Source organism: Chionomys nivalis, chromosome 21 (assembly GCF_950005125.1).
Source record: "Chionomys nivalis chromosome 21, mChiNiv1.1, whole genome shotgun sequence".
In the NCBI taxonomy this organism is placed as follows: Eukaryota; Metazoa; Chordata; class Mammalia; order Rodentia; family Cricetidae; genus Chionomys; species Chionomys nivalis.
In genome coordinates, this window is record NC_080106.1 from 39,140,334 (window position 1) to 39,156,294 (window position 15,961).

The 15,961-nt window shown below is 45.4% G+C and overlaps 1 protein-coding gene across 2 annotated transcripts in view; it reads left to right on the forward strand.

Annotated features, from left to right (window-relative positions):
• Window positions 1-10,276: 10,276 nt before the first annotated feature.
• Siah1 (siah E3 ubiquitin protein ligase 1) overlaps window positions 10,277-15,961 on the forward strand; it is a 33,119-nt gene continuing 27,434 nt past the window's right edge. For both annotated transcript variants that reach the window (XR_009055718.1, XM_057753225.1), the window contains exon 1: window positions 10,277-10,416. The gene's annotated coding sequence lies outside the window, so the exon portion shown is untranslated. The remainder of the gene's footprint in view (window positions 10,417-15,961) is intronic.

The following is a 15,961-nucleotide window of genomic DNA, read 5'->3' on the forward strand; positions in this document are numbered from 1 at the left end:
ACTCTGTGTGGAAAGTCCTTAACCTTGTTCATGTTAGATGGTGAACTGCTTTGTTACTGATAGTTACTGCTCTCAGCAGCCCATATAAAGAAGTTGACCCAGCCAAAGTGCTGCCCTGAGGAGCTCAACAGTGTTTCCCAAGGCCTCACTATAGGATGCACCTCGGTGTTACTTTCCTTTGGGAATTATCTTTTCTAGTTACTACTAATCTGTGCTGTGGTTTTAAACTTATCTTTTCTAGTTTACTAGTCATTTATGACAAATGCTAAGTTTCAAAGGCTTGTGTGAATGTGTTTACTCTAGCAGAGGTTGGCAGGCTTTCTATAAAGAGCAAGAGAGTAAATATTTAGTTAAGGCACATTGTGTGGTCCAGGAAAGTCAGCACCCCACTCTGCTATTGTAGTAAACTCCAGAGTGAGGGGACAGTATGTAAATGAGTGGGTGTGGCCATGTCACAGTAAAACTTTACTAATGAACGGGAAAATTTGTTCCTTAAGGTAATTTCCATGTGTCATGACTAATTTTTCCTAATTACCTAAAAATGTAAACCCTCTTCCGGGTTAGTGGATTGCACTGAGCACTTGGGCTGAGGCTAACACCTACTGGAGGAGTTTGCATTTGAATGTGAGGTGATGAACAGTGCAGACAATCTGTGGCTCTGCAGAATAACCTGACAGTGATTAAAGTAATAAAGAGACCAGAGTTGGGTGTGGAATGTCCCTCCCTGACAATGTGCTTGTCGAGCACTGCAGGGCCCAAACAGAAACACCAAGGACCATTCCTCCCTGCTCCTGAGAACAGCACCTTCCCTTCCTGCCCCTTCTGGGCACTTCCTCTTGGTGGTGGCTGCCTGGTGCCTCCACCACTGGGTCTGCCATGGAGTCATTTTCTGGCCCAGGGCTCCCTACCTGCCTGACACGTAACACTCAGTAAGCATTTTGTAATCTCTTGCATCAGAATTGAAAGGAGGATCTGAAGAAGGGGGCTGGAGAGATAGCTCAGTAGTTAAGAGCAAATGACACAAGAGTGACAGAGGACCTGAGTTCGAGCCCCAGCATGACACAGTGGTTTACAACCTTCTGTAACTCCAGCTCCAGGGGATCTGACACTCCCTTCTGACCCCTAACTGCACCCGACACACGCATTTATGTGGGCAAAATGCGTATACATACTAATTAATGTCTTTTTGAAACTCTGAAGGTGGGCTTGGTGATACAAGCCTGTAATTCCAGAACTTGAGGCAGAGGTAGGAGGATTGCCAAGAGTTCAAGGTCAGTCTGAACAATATAGGACGTTCAAGACCAGCCTAGACTATATGTGAAGATAAATAATAATATTTGATGTCATCACTGTGGGAATCTTAAGAACTGGACCAAGTTTGATGAGGGGTGAGGAAGCTGTGTGAAGGCAGCCACTCTTGAACTGGGTCCCCCAGGCATGGTTGCTCTATTTTTGTTAGACCTTCCTCAGGAAGCAAGTCTGAATAGAGAGAAAGTGTGGCCTGGAGCTTCCCATGCACAGGAGGTGAGCTATGAGCACGTGGACACCCACTGCGGATGCTCAGGGCCTCAGGAGAGTGGAATTCTCAGAAGAGTTGGGTTACCAGGGTGCCCCAGTTCCAGGGAGTCAATGGGATGCTGATGCAATCAGCCCAAATCACGTGTACCATTCTTGCAGGCTCCCTACAGATGCACTTTGTGTTTCTGCTCTCCAGGGAATCACTGCCCTTTCTCTTTCAGCTTTCAGCAGCTCCCCTTGTCCAAGGAGACAGCTCAGATTACCAGGTTTCATAGGTGAGGGCGACTGGTGCTGAGGTGGCCCAAATAACCTTGGTGGAACAGACACGGCTTTGCAAAACCAGCAGAAGCCTCACCAAACTGAAGAAAGTCAGGATGAATTCTGTGAATATCTGTGTCTTCCTCTTTGGCACCAGAGAGGACTAATTAAGTGCTCAAAGTGCTGTGAAGTTTTTAGCTCTCAAGAGTTATTATTCTGGGTAAAAGGGGAAATAGGATTTTTGGCTCATTGAAACCATAATGATGTAAGCCTGAGCAGCATTTTCATTTATCTTTAAGGCCTACGTTTTTATTGAGAACAGGGACAAAGAGAAGAAATGCAGTACACTACTGAACAGTCAGGTTAGTCGATCCCTCCTGTTTTATACTGGGAGTTGAACCCAGAGTCACACATGTCACGCAATAATGGCTCTACGACTTTCCTACATCCTCACTTTTATTATCTTTTCTATGAATCTTGTTCTGTAGTTCAGTTGGACTCAAATATCCCCATCCTCTTGCCTAAGCCTTCTGTTTGTTGGTACTGGGATTAGAATCCACTTAGCCAGGCTGGAGCCTACCATTCAGGGGGTTTGGAGAGATGGCTCATGGTTAAGAGCTGGTTGTTCTTCCTAAGGCCCTGGGTTTCATTCCCAGCACACACATCAAACAGACAAGAAATCTAACACTTTCTTCTGGTCTCCAAAGATACCTGCACCAACATCCCCATATGAATGTGTAATTAAAATTAAAATATCTAATCTACATGGGAAGTAGAAAGTAGAAAAAGACAAGATCTCCTGAGTAAATTGGGAGTATGGGGACCTTGGAGAAGGGTAGAAGAGGGGAGGGGAGAGGCAGGGAGGGGAGAACAAAAAATGTAGAGCTCAATAAATATCAATAAAAAATGTGAAAAAAGATATCTTTTAAAAATTGCTTCTGTGCTTATGTTTTTACTCAGCAACCACACAGACCTCATTCTGGGAGAATATTATTGGCCTTATTATTGTTGGTTATAAAAAGAGCACAATATAAAACCTGGCATGGCAGAGGTGGGTGTGTAATCCCAGCACCAGCATTGGAGAGACTGAAGCAGAAGGATTACTGTAAATTCTGGGCTAGCCTGTGCTATGTTAGTGGATTCTAATCCAATTTGGACAACACAGAAAGACACACACATAAACACACACTCTCTCTCTCTCTCACACACACACACACTCAAAAGAGAAAAAGAAAAACCCAATACAGTATTCAGCTGTATCCATGGGGCATGGAGCTATTCTCACAACGTTCAGCAGATCCTGGGATGGGCAGGTGCTCCTGCAGAAGGCCTGCTGGCATATGATCAGTGCACATTCACTCTCCTGTGTATTTATTTAGTGTCGTGCCAGGCGTGGAGTCCAGGACCATTACTGGCAATACTAGGTGAACACTCATCACTGGGCTACAGCTTTAGCTCTTTTTAATTTTTGTTTATTTATTTTGAGACTGTGTACACCTAGCTAGGTTTAATCCCTCCACCTTCTTTCTGATCCTCCTACAGTTGAGATTACTTCCCAGTTTCTGTGGTAATGAGAGCTGACTGAGGGACTGGCTGTGCTGTGCGTGCTGCACCACAAACTTGAAATCATCTCTAATTTTAAATGTCTAATACATTGAAAATGCATGTAAACAGTGTTATACTTTATTATTTATCAGGCAACAAGGAAAACACCCAGGCTAGGCGTGGCAGTGCACACCTTTAGTCCCAGCACTTAGGAGGCAATGCCAGATGGATCAAAAGAAAATGAGGCTAACTAAGGTTACAGAAACGACTCAATAACAACTTGTTTTTTGAAGAATCCATGATGTAGAGAATATGGATAAAGAGACTCAACTACATGTGGTTAAAATAATTCAAATGAAAGCAGGAAGTAGGGACACAGATCAGTCGATAAAGAGTTTGTCTGGAATGCAAAAGCCCTAAACACCATTCCCTGTCCCACATGATCCATGCATAGTGGTGTAAGCCTATAACATAGAGGTTCTCAAGCTTCCTAACGTGACCCTTTAATTCACTTCCTCATGTTGTGACCCCAACAATAAAATTATTTTCATTGCTAATTCATAACTGTAGTTTAACTACTATTATAAATCATAATATAAAATATCTGCCAAGTACACACTACACACATACACAAGCATACATATTTAAAATTTAAAACAAAAATCGGAGAAAGGGGGAAAGTGTCTTCCAGGGCGAAAGACACTATATTGCCTGGAAACAAACAGTGCAGGTGGGAGACCTAAGCAGGCTGTGGCTCTCCTGAGGCAGGAACAGACCTAAGCAGGCTGTGGTTCTCATGAGATGGGAGGAGACCTAAGCAGTCTGTGGCTCTTCTGAGGTGGTGGGAGACCTAAGCAGGAGGTTGTTCTTGTGATTTGGAGGGCATCAGTATAAAGTCTTAACTGGTTGGCCAATTTGGCATCATATGCCTTGGATCATTTATTTATCATTTACTTATTTATGTATTTATTTATTTTGCTAAACATGGCCTTGCCCTATAGCCCAGGCTGGCTTCCAGCTTGATACTCTTCTTTCTCAGTCTCTCAAATGTTGGGAGGAAAGGTATGGGATGCCCTGTCTGAAAAACACTGCTTTTTAGTGCATGCAGAGGACACCATGCATTGACGGTGGAGGCCACTCAGTCAGTGGGCTTTTTTTTTTTTTTTTTGGTTTTTCGAGACAGGGTTTCTCTGTGGTTTTGGAGTCTGTTCTGGAACTAGCTCTTGTAGACCAGGCTGGTCTCGAACTCACAGAGTCAGTGGGCTTCTTTAAATAGCAGTAATATATTTATTCCTCATAGACTGAGTCAGCAAACCTTAGCGGCTTGATGGAGAAGAGATTTAATAGGTTTTCTAAAAATGGAGGGACTGCAGTGACCCTGGAAAGTGTTAATGAGTGTAGCAGCAAACATGAAGTCAAGGTCGGATCTGTGCTTTGGAACGGGGTACTGCACACTGCTGGGGTGAGGGTCATGCTGGCTCAGGCATTTTGAAAGTTAGTGTGCTATCACGTATTAAGAGGGATGAGTTTTTGGATATCTGAGCTGTGTACATACATGAAGCTTGAATTCACCTTTGTGTGTGCTTTCCCTGCCTGAGGAAGAGTCTCCTGTAACACAGGGTGTCCTTGAACTTGCTCTAGGGGGATTAAGACTTCTCAACAACCTGTCTAGTCAGGTTTGCAGGCAATCCCAGAGTACTTGAAATTTAAATTTCAGCCACATGTGGTAACGCACACCTGTAATTCCAGCACTCAGGAGGACTGCCAATTGGAAACCAGTGTGAGCTCTACAGCAAGACACTGTCAGGGAAAAGGGAGGTGGGGAATGCAAGTCCCATTCTGTTTATTCTACTTGTTTCTACTTCAGCTAAGAAAATCATCAGGCATCAAAGACTTCTTGCTGAGACAATGCAAGGAGCTGTGTATCTCACTTATATTAATCACTCCGATAAAGACAGTCCTGTATACCCTCTATGTTCCTAAGAGGAAAGTGACTTATTTCTGTCACTAGAGCCCTTATAAGGAGTCAGTACAGGACAGCTGCTTTCTATCCCATTGGAGATGTGATTGCCAATCAACAGGATCCTCAGACACACTTATCCTGAAGTATTTTCTGCACAGGACCTGAAATCCCCTCATTTACAGCATTATTGTTTACAAAATGCAGTTTAGTGGTATAGCTGGGTTTTTTTTAGAGGGCCCAACACCCAGTTCCCAAATAATCACATGGAGACATATTCCTTCTTATGAATGCCCAGCCTTGGCTTATTTCTAGCCAGCTTTTCTTAAATTAACCGTTTGTCTCTGTTTTTTTTACCATTCTATTTCTATATATCTTTTCTTTCCTTCTTGCTCCATGTCTGGCTGTATGGCAGGCCCCCCAACATCCTCCTCTCCTCATTCCTCCTTCTTTCTTATTCATTCTCTCTGCCTGCCAGCCCAGTCTCGTTCTATCTCCTGCCTAGTTATTGTCCGTACAGCTATTTGACCAATCAGGTGTTTTAGACAGGCAAAGTAACACAGCTTTACAGAGTTAAACCAATGCAACATAAAGGAATGCAACACATCTTTGCATCATGAAACAAATATTTCACCACATAGACTAATGTAACACATTGTAATTAAAATTCCACCACATAGTTGACACAGTCCTTCTGTAGCAAGCAAGGGGTTCTGGGTTTGATTCCCAATAGGCCAAATAGCAAAACAGTGCTTTCCTACAGTATCATGAAAATGCCAGCATCCATGTTCCACTATTTTTCTTTAAAATGGGAGGTACATTAACTTTATGAATGTGAGGATCACGTCCTACCCATACCTATCACCTGGATTTATTTTTTTAATTTCTTTTTTTAATCAGGTTTCTGAATCTCATTAAAAGCCTGAGATGAAATTAATCTGATGAGATTAGCTTTCTATAAAAAGGAATCAGAAAAATGAAGGAGAGAATTTTGATTTCTGAAGGAGAGAAGGCTTAAAACAAAGGGAAAAGCAACAAGAGGAAAAGGAGTGAATGAATTCTGGAGGCAAGACCACATCTGGGTGCTGATGTAAGAATGCCAACATCTTGAGACCGGCCTTCCTTTGGCATCCCTGGGAACACTCTGTCCTAGGTACCCAGCAACTTCAAAGACTCCTGGATTTACAAGGCTCTGAGCTGTCTGTCAGCATCAGGCCAGACAGATGCTGTCATTATCAGATTGACAAATGCTATTTGGAGAAAGGAGAGGTGAGGTGTGAGGAACAGAGATGTCTGTCTTTGTGCCCCCAGGGTGCTGACAACTGTGTTTCAATGTCAGGTTCTTTTGTTTACCTTGCTGCAGCGTGCAGAGATGGGGGTAGATTGGGGTTGGGGATGGACTATGTCCCACCCCAGAGGGGCTAGCTCTCTCTTTCCCAAGCCTGTATCCTTCCAAACCCAGGCCCAATGCCTATGAAAATGCAAAGTTCACTCCCAAACTGTCTCTATTTTCTCTTACAAAGGCATTGCAAGTTTCTCTGAAAAAGTGAAAGGGAAATTCTAGGCAAGTGCTTTACCACTAAGTTAGAGCCTCAGATATTTCTGTAGTCTTCATAATTTATTTATTGAAACAGGGTCTCACTATGGAACTCTGACTGACCTTGAGCTCACAGAGATCTGTCTGCCTCTGCCTCCTGAGTGCTAGGATTAAAGGTATCCCACATCCATCTCATTTTTGCAAACAGACTCACTAGGTTACTCTTGGACAATGTCATCTCTCCAGAAACTGGGGCCATATGACTGAGACACCATGCCTGGCTTACATTTTATTCTGGCAGTTTGTTGAGATTGGAGTTGTGGGCATTTTGTTGTTGTTGCTGCTTTTGAGACAATGTTTCATTCTGTGCTGACCTGGAATTTACAATATATTCAAGCTTGACTCGAACTCTTGCCTCAGACACGAGCCATCATTACTTATATTTCATAATTCCATTTTACAGTATCTAGTTACACAGTCATGATACCGACAAACCTCAAAATGTTCATTCCAAAACAAACCATTTTTGGTTAATTTAAAATTAGTTTACCCATGACTCTGGAAAATCTGCCTTCTTATAGCCACACAGGGGTTTCCTCAAGGGGCAAAGGACTTCTGACCTCCTTGACTTCTCGATCCTCATTTCCATGCTTTCTACACGGACTCCAAGCTACTTCCATTTAAAGAAGGTGTGTGCAGAGTGCACGCCTTTAATCCCAGGCAGAGGCAGGTGGATCTCAGTTCAAGGTCAGCCTGGTGAACAGGCTGAATTCCAGGGCAGACAGGGCTACACAGAGAAACTGTGTCTTGAGAAAGAAAAACAAGAATTCCTCTTGCTTTCTGCGGGAACCTTGGAATAGCAGCCAGGACACTGAAGCTGGGTTTAAGTTTTTAATAGTGTTTCAGTGGTGATGCACTGATCTCATTCTCCTGAGCACTGGATCTACCAGCATGCCCCACTGTGCGCTGCTGGGTTGGATCTGGATCCTGATTGGCATCTAGCATCTTCTAGGTTTTATGTGCCTTACTTGCTCTAGCAGAGCAAGAATGGGAACAGTAATGGTAGTTATTTCATGGAGGTTTCTGCTTTTTTCGAGACAGAGTTTTCTGTGTAGCCCCGGATGTCTTGGAACCTGCTATATAGCCTAGGCTAGATTCGAACTCCCATGGATGCACCCGCCTCTGTCGCCGGAGTCCTGGGATTAAAGGCATGCACCATGGCAGCCAGGCTTATTTCGGAGTTTTTGTGGGACTGATGAAGTAACCCGTTGAGTCTGGCACTGAGGTATGGTAGCATTTGATGCTATTTTCACGGGCCCATCCTAGATACCTTTCTCCGTAGCTGCCTCCTGGTGTGGGCTTTCATTTTGTGGGATTTTCTCTCGATTTCCCCCGGGGTTTCTTCTCTCAGCTTCTTTGGCCTCTCCCATACGGACTCGTACCATTCTGTCACCAGGTCAAGAAGTACTGTCCCTTAGGAAACACAAGTGAACACCTTGGTCCTCCAAGTTCGGCATCTCTGAACTCCACTGGCTTTGCAGTGCCGCAGAGCCTCAGCTCTCCCTCCCTCAGCCTATAGTGGAGCAGTGGACAGCAGCAGGGTCGTCTTCTGACGTTCTCTCCTGCTTCATCAGTGGCCCCACGATTTCTAGCCTCCCTTCAATCTGGCTAATTCCTTGTCCTTCAGTTTTGTGCCAGACACCTGTGCACACACATGCAGCAGTTAGGCACCTTCTTGGTGATTTTTTTCCTCACAGCTGTAATGGTACAAGTAGGAGGCTAATGTTTATGTCTCCTTCTAGAGTATAAAATATCTTAAGTACCCAGCAATGGCTCTGTATTCTCAGGACTAGCACGGTGACTACCATTTCTTCAATGAATGGGAGAGGGAACGAATTCTTCCTACTTGGTAAGCTCTGTGACTAAGCACAGCATATGACAGATTATTTGAACATTCCCCATTTGTTGAAATGGACAAGAACACTACTAAAATCTAAAATCTTTGTGGCTCTATATAATGCAAACCTTTTATCTGGCTTTTGGGGACCAACATGTTATGTAGTAATATAATACTTTGGCTAAAAACGCCTTAAAAAACATTCTCAAGGGCTGGAGAGATGGCTCTGGCTGCTCTTCCAGAGGTCCTGAATTCAATTCCCAGCAACCACATGGTGGCTCACAACCATTTATGAGACCTGGTGCCCTCTTCTGGTGGGCAGGCATACATGCAGACAGAACATTGTATACATTAATAATAATAATAATAAATGTAAAGTACTGTAGTTTAAAAAAAAACTTTCTCAACTGGATGTGCCAATGGTTCCAGAAGAAGGGCACGGTAAGAAAAATGTTAGCTCAAGAACACAAGTACCAACGCAGCACAGACTACAAAGATGCTGAGGAAAGCTGGAAATTCCGCCTTTGAGCACAAGTTTGGGTTGTGGCTGGGGTGGTGTTTGTGCTGATGGTTCAGGGGTAGGAGAATTTCTTGCCCTACAGAAAAAGTGCTTTGTTTTCACACAGCATTCCATTTCTAGAGTTCTTCCCTGGAAATCCACTCAGGGACCTAGTCAGACTCAGGCACCCATTAAAAAACTTTAACGGGGACTCTGCAGCCTGCCAAGGCTCACCACTGGCGTTCCGGCCCCAGAACCCCTAAGATGTCCCTCTGACACCCCCCCCCCCAGCCCACACCAGAATCAAATGGAAAGGCTCCCACCCCTTCACCTGCAATTGGGGAATCTCATCCTAGGCAAGCATTCCTCATGAATACATTCCTAGCCCTGAAGATGAGGTTTTCATTTAATTATTTTAGATACAGAGTCCACCGTGAAGCCCTTCAATTCCCTACATAGACCAACCTGGCCCAAACTTGTGAAGATTCTGTTTCTGCTTTCCGAGTGCCCGGCTCCCTGGTTTTTTTTTTTTTTTTTTTTTTTTAATTTATAGTAGCAGGATGGACAGCCCCCCGAAGAGCAGCTTCCTAGAAGAGTGGGGACGCAGAGGAAAAGGCATGCATGCTTCTAACTAGCCAGCTTTCAACTAGCCTCCGGGGGCGCGGCCCTCCTCCTCCTGGAGTGGGGTCGTGGCGGCCACTACAGGCCGCGGGCCCGCGGAGACGCGAGGCGGAAACCCAGGAGGCCCCACAGAGATGCCAGAGACCGCACAGTCGCCTCGCGGGGACGCTCGGGGCGCAGCTTCGGTAACCGAACCTTCCCGGCGCCAACCGCCACCGCGGGAACCAGTACCACCGTAGGTGCGCGGGCCGCAGCCGCCAGCCGCCAGTGCGCATGCGCGGCCGTGGGAAGCCCCGCCCCAACGGGTTCTCCGCGCGCGCCCGCTCATGGCGGCCGCCGCAGTGTGTGGTGTTTAGCGGGCGCGCGCGCCGGGCTCGAGGACGCGCGGGGCGGCGGCGGCGGCGGCAGGGGAGCCGGGCTGCCGGGCGCGCTCTCGAGGGCGGCGGCCCAGGGTGTCCCGTCGGTGTCGGCGCTGCGAGAGTTGGAGGCGCGGCCCGCGGCGGCGGCGGTGGTGGCGGAGGCAGCTGGCGACCGGGCGCGTTAGACGGGGCCGGGGTCCGCGGCGCGCTCTCCGCCCACAGGTAAGCGGGCGGCCTGGAGGGAGGAGCCGGCCGCGGCCCGGGGTGGGCCGGGTGAGCCCTCGCGGAGCCGCGGCGCCTTTGTCTCGGCCGCCCCGGGCGGGCCCAGGCGTGAGCGGCCCTGTGGGCCGGCGGCAGACGGGCGGACTCACTGAGGCTCGGGCCCGCGCCCTCTCGCAGCCTTTGTTGTGCGGCCGGGTGGACGGCCAACATGGCGGAGGTCAGCCGCGCGCTGCGCGGCCCGCGGTCGGGCCTCGCCTCGGCGGCTCCGGTCGGGCGGCCTCCCCCGGATCTGCGCCTTCATTGTGCGGGGGAAGAAGGCAGCCTCCTCCCTTGTTTATGTCGCCAGGAGCGGGCGCGCGGACGCCCGCCCTGGCCGCTCCAGCCTTTAAGCCTAAGCCTTGCTCCGCCCAGCTTCCTTTGCGGGATAGTTGGGGTCGTTCCTCCACGCTCCCAGTTGCAACTTCGTGTGCACGCCCTGGTTCGCTGCGGCGCGCCGGTTCCTGGAAAGATAGAAAATTTGTTTACCCTGGCAGGAGTCACATTTGTGCCTTCGGAAAATGAGGCCATGGAGCTGATTTGTCAAAGTCATGGGAGCCCTGAATGTGGGATGTAGGACAGGGAGGGACCTGACTGCCGTTCCTAGCGTTGAACATTTGCCATTTCTTGATTGGCGATTGTCAAGGGTGAAATGTTAACTCCTTAAAGCGTTAGAAGCACGGGCTCGGGACTCAGCTCTCCTGCTCCGATCAAATCCTGACCCACCAGTTTGTGACCTTGGGCAAGAGTCCTAATTTCTTGGGTGCTTCATTTTCCTAATCTGCAAAATGGGACTCATGGAGAGTATTTTCCTCAAAGCTGTTGAGAACTCATGAGATGGGAAGTAGTTGAAGTGCAGAGAGCGCTTATACTAAGTCCTCAGCAAATGATTACCGCTCAGGCTCTTGTCTCATAAAAATATGCTTAAATTAGCTTGGCATGGGTGCATTGGAAGTGCGTAAACCAAAATATTTGGCATTATAAATCGTTAGTGCTTGGGTTCTGTTGTTAAATGAACTGTTTTAGAGGACAGAACGGCATGCTTTCTGAGATGCTGGAGTTAGGGACGAGTGATAGCGGGTGTGAACTGGTAAATACTATACATTCCGGAATTTGGGAAGTCGAATAGATTAGAATGAAGTTCCCTTTTAGCAGTCTTAGTTCATGGTTCAGTTCACCTTCAAGGACTTCAGTTACCTACCTTGGAAAAGTAGGACAGTGAATCCCTTTAATTAGAGTAGTTACCTGGGGTGTCGCGGGCTCCTTCAGCAGTTGCTGTGACAAATGGGATGGCATAGTAACTGTCAGGGAGAGATTGGCTCACGTTCTGGAGACGGTGTTTACCAGTGGGATAAGTTTGTGACTGGGCTATTTTCTCAAAGTGGATTGCATAAATTCCTCGTACTTTTTTGTTTTGGAAACTTGAATAACAATACAAACTTCCATAGTCTGGATAGGTTAGTTGCAGTTTTGTTCAGAGCTTTTTTACTTAACCTGGGCTTTGTCAGATTTGTCTTGTATTAGAATTGGTTTAATAGACCCCTGTTGGCATCTTTGCCACATAACTTTGTAACAGTATTTAAAACTGAAATACAGTGTAGCAAATTTGGGGAATTGCTAATTTGTCATTTCTCAAAAAATGGGGGGGGACACAAAGAATTACATTTAGAAACAAATGTAATTCATTTTGCGTCAGAATATCTACTCTCTCAAGGCTTCAGGAAATTCCTACAGCCGAAAGCTGAGCATGGTGGTAGAAACCTATATTGCATTACTTGCCTGAAATTCCAACATTTGTGGGGCTGAGGCAAGAGAAAAGTTTTAGGCCATCTAGGGCTATTTATTGAACCACCCCCCCCCCGCGCGCGTGTGTGTGTATGTGTGTGTGTGTGCGCTCGCGCGTGTGCACACACATACACACACCTACACACACCACTCGAAAAAATTGCTGTATTACTAGAAAATATATTCTATTTGGTTAAAAGTAGTAAATAACAAGGGAAATATCCAAATATGCCAATGATTGGAAGATTAGGGTTTTGTTTTCAGTGTGTAAGGTATTTTGAAGACCAGTCTTGCATAATTAAGGTAACAGAACAAGTTGAGTGACTTTACATAGTTGTAGATAACTTTCATCTTATTTTATGGTAGTTGATACACTCAGTTTTAAAGATTAGAAGTTCTGTTAAGGTCTGTTTCAGATCTTTAAATAAAAATAAGAATTTCTACATGTAATTTATCAAATATTTAAATATTTGATGTATTTTATCTAGACCTTGCCTTCAACCAGATCTTTATAAAAACTTGAGAGCTCACACTTTCCTATAAACAGAAAAATATGCAGAAGTTTTTATCTTTACAGTATACTTACAGTATAGTTACTGGTAATCGGCCAATGACAGAGGCAGAAGAGGGCAATCAGATCATCTGGAGCTGGAGTTACTGGTAGCTGTGAGCTGCCTGACATGGATGACTGAACTGGGATCCTCTGGGAGAGCAGCAAGTACTCTTAACAACTGAGCCATCTCTCCAGCCCTGGTTTAGCCATTCTTATGGCTTCCTAGTGTTATCAGTGTAAATGAGCTTTCTTACTAAACCTATGAACCTGACTTGAAAGGCCTTCAATATGTAGGCCTAAGTTCCTTGATGTGTTTAGTAAGTACAGTGCCTTGTCTGAGCTGGCCCCTTCTGTTGCTTCCTTGCATTTTTGATGGACTGTGTGCTTCCAGGTCCTTCTCTTTCTACTAAATTCATAATAGCCCAGTCATCATTAGCTGAGCTCTTCCTGAACTCCCCACATTGAATTGGGTGCCATTTCTTCATGTTCCCACAGTACTCTGCTTGTCTCCACTGCAATGTCTCCTGAGCCGCTGTTTTTCTATATAGCGTTTTGCTTATCCAAATAGACTGTAATGCCTTTGAGTTTTAGCTTTGTTCTCCTGCTTGTCAAGCACAGCATTGGCATACATTGCTAAATGATGACTATATCTTTACATTGACTTAAGTAGACTTTTCTCAGCCTTATCCCAGTGTGTCATATTTGCCCTACTTATTCAAACTAGATTATTTTGTTCCCTGAACACTGTACATTTCTATAGTGCTCTGTGGTTGTGTATAATCTTCAATGTCTGCTACTTTGGGAAGATTAGTTTCTCAGAGCCTTAGTTTTTAGTACTGTGTGAACACCTGTCAAGGATGTTACTTTACCCACCACCTGGGTCCTACTGTTGAAGTACTTTTGTTTGATTAAGAGGACAGCCATTAAGAGTCAGACCTGGATGTGTCTTTTGGCCCTGTCAGTTGTCTAAGATCCTTGAGAGCAGAGATACTGCCTACTTCTGCATTAAAAAACACAGTGCCTACGCACACAGCTTAATTAATTAAAATTGCAGTTCTAAATATTAGCCATACATTCAAGTGAAGAAATAAAATTACATGTTACTTTATGTATTATAAACGGAGTCAAAGGTGCCGAAGTAGAGACAGTGAGGGGACAGCTGCTGTTTGGGGTGGTTACCTTTAAAGGAAGATGAAGAACTGGCACTAGCCTTTGAAGCAGGGGAGCAGCCTAGTAAAGGTCCTTGAGGCTGGATGGATTTGGAGTGCTTACAGAAGAATGTCACTGAAATGAAATGATGGATTGAGGAAGCAGGCAGGTGGGGGTTGATTCTGTTGAGTCAGCAAAGAATGTGAACTCTGAGAAAGGTTTACTGACAAGGACAACACAATCCATGACTCTTTTTTGTTTTTGGATTTTTCGAGACAGGGTTTCTCCACGGCTTTTGGTTCCTGTCCTGGAACTAGCTCTTCTAGACCAGGCTGGTCTCGAACTCACAGAGATCCGCCTGCCTCTGCCTCCTGAGTGCTGGGATTAAAGGCGTGCGCCACCACTGCCCGGCCACAATCCACGACTCTTAAAGGCTGCTTTAATCCAGACGGTGGTGGCACTCGCATTTAATACCATCACTTGGAAGGCAGAGGCAGGTGGATCTCTGAGTTTGAGGCCTGTCTGGTCTACAGAATTCTAGGACAATCAGAGCTACGCAGAGAAACCGGTCTCGAAAAATCACAACCAAACAAAAACAAAAAACAAAGATTGCTTTAGCTGTTTGGAGACTATTTCTTATCTGTGATAGCTGATTATGACTGGGATTAAAGTGCTGGCGGTGAAGATGAACAAAGTGGATGAATTTCAGGTATATTTTTGATACATAATAATGGGTCTTGCTGATGAGTTAGATGTGAGAGGTAGGGAAAGGAAGGAATGAATGAAGATTTCTGGCTAGAGTGACTATGGGTTGTGTTGCCACTTGTCAAGATGAAAAAGACTGGAGATGTTGAGCCAGGATGGTAGTAACATTCAGAGTTCTGATATGTTTTAGTTGAGGTGTCTGTGCAGTTGGAGGGAAAAAGAAAACCAGAGGCATGCAGTGGCATAGAAGCCCGATGGGGCTAGTAATGCATGCTTGTGTTGGAGAGACCTGGTCCAAGAGGGAAGTGTAACATTTTGAAGCAAGAAAATAGCAGGCAGGGTTCTTCTTGGATTCTCAAGGGTTAGAAGTTAGTCTGTGGCTTGACAGAGAGAAGCTAAGGTAGATAAAGCTTTGGTGGTTTCTGCTCTTTTCTCAAAGTAGGAGAGGTGAAACTCCCAGTGAGTGCAAGTACTTTATGTGGCAGGTCAGAGGCATGGAAATGAGTTGAGCAGCTGCACTGGGGAAGGGAGTTGCTACCAAGTGCTTGCTGATGATTCCTGGTTGTTGTTCAAGGGGATCCTGGGAGAATGCTAAAGTGATGGAATGATGCACTTTGATTCTTACATGTATGTTTTCTGGTTGACATTTTACGCAACTACATATAGAAAGGTGCTCAAATCATGAGTAGGCCTTGACTTTTCACAAAATGAGCCCGCTGTTCTAACTATCCCCCGGGGTTAAGAAGAACATTACCAGAACAAGACACCCTCTTTCCTCTCTAATTACCACTCCTGACAGGAGGCATCTCTTGCCTTTGAATGCCACAGATGGAATTTAGTTGCTTTTGAGCTTTCTATGAACGGATTAATGCTGCATGTGCTCCTTCCCATCTGTTGTAGTTCTTGAGTTTGTTCCTGACAAGGTCATCAGCCAAATGACATAGCATCCCAGTACTTACACGTCATGTGCACTTTTCAACAGAAAGTACCGTCTGACAGTGCTGATACAAGTGATTCTGCCTGGCAAAGAATTTTCATTAAGTTTGACATATTGATGTGTGTGTGTGTGTTGTTTGTTGGTTTGTTTTTGTTTTTGACTTTTTTGTATATTCTTTGTTTGGGAAAAAGGTTTGGGCACATGAACTGGAAGGAGAAAAACTAATCTGTGTTTATAAACAGAGACTGCCAGTAGCAAACATGTCCTTTCCTCCTTTCCCTCTTCTCTTCCCCTTTTTGTTTTTCTGTGAGATGTTCTTACTCTGTAGCAGGAACTCTTAGAACTGGAGTTATAAGGTGGTTGTGAGCTGCCTTATGGGT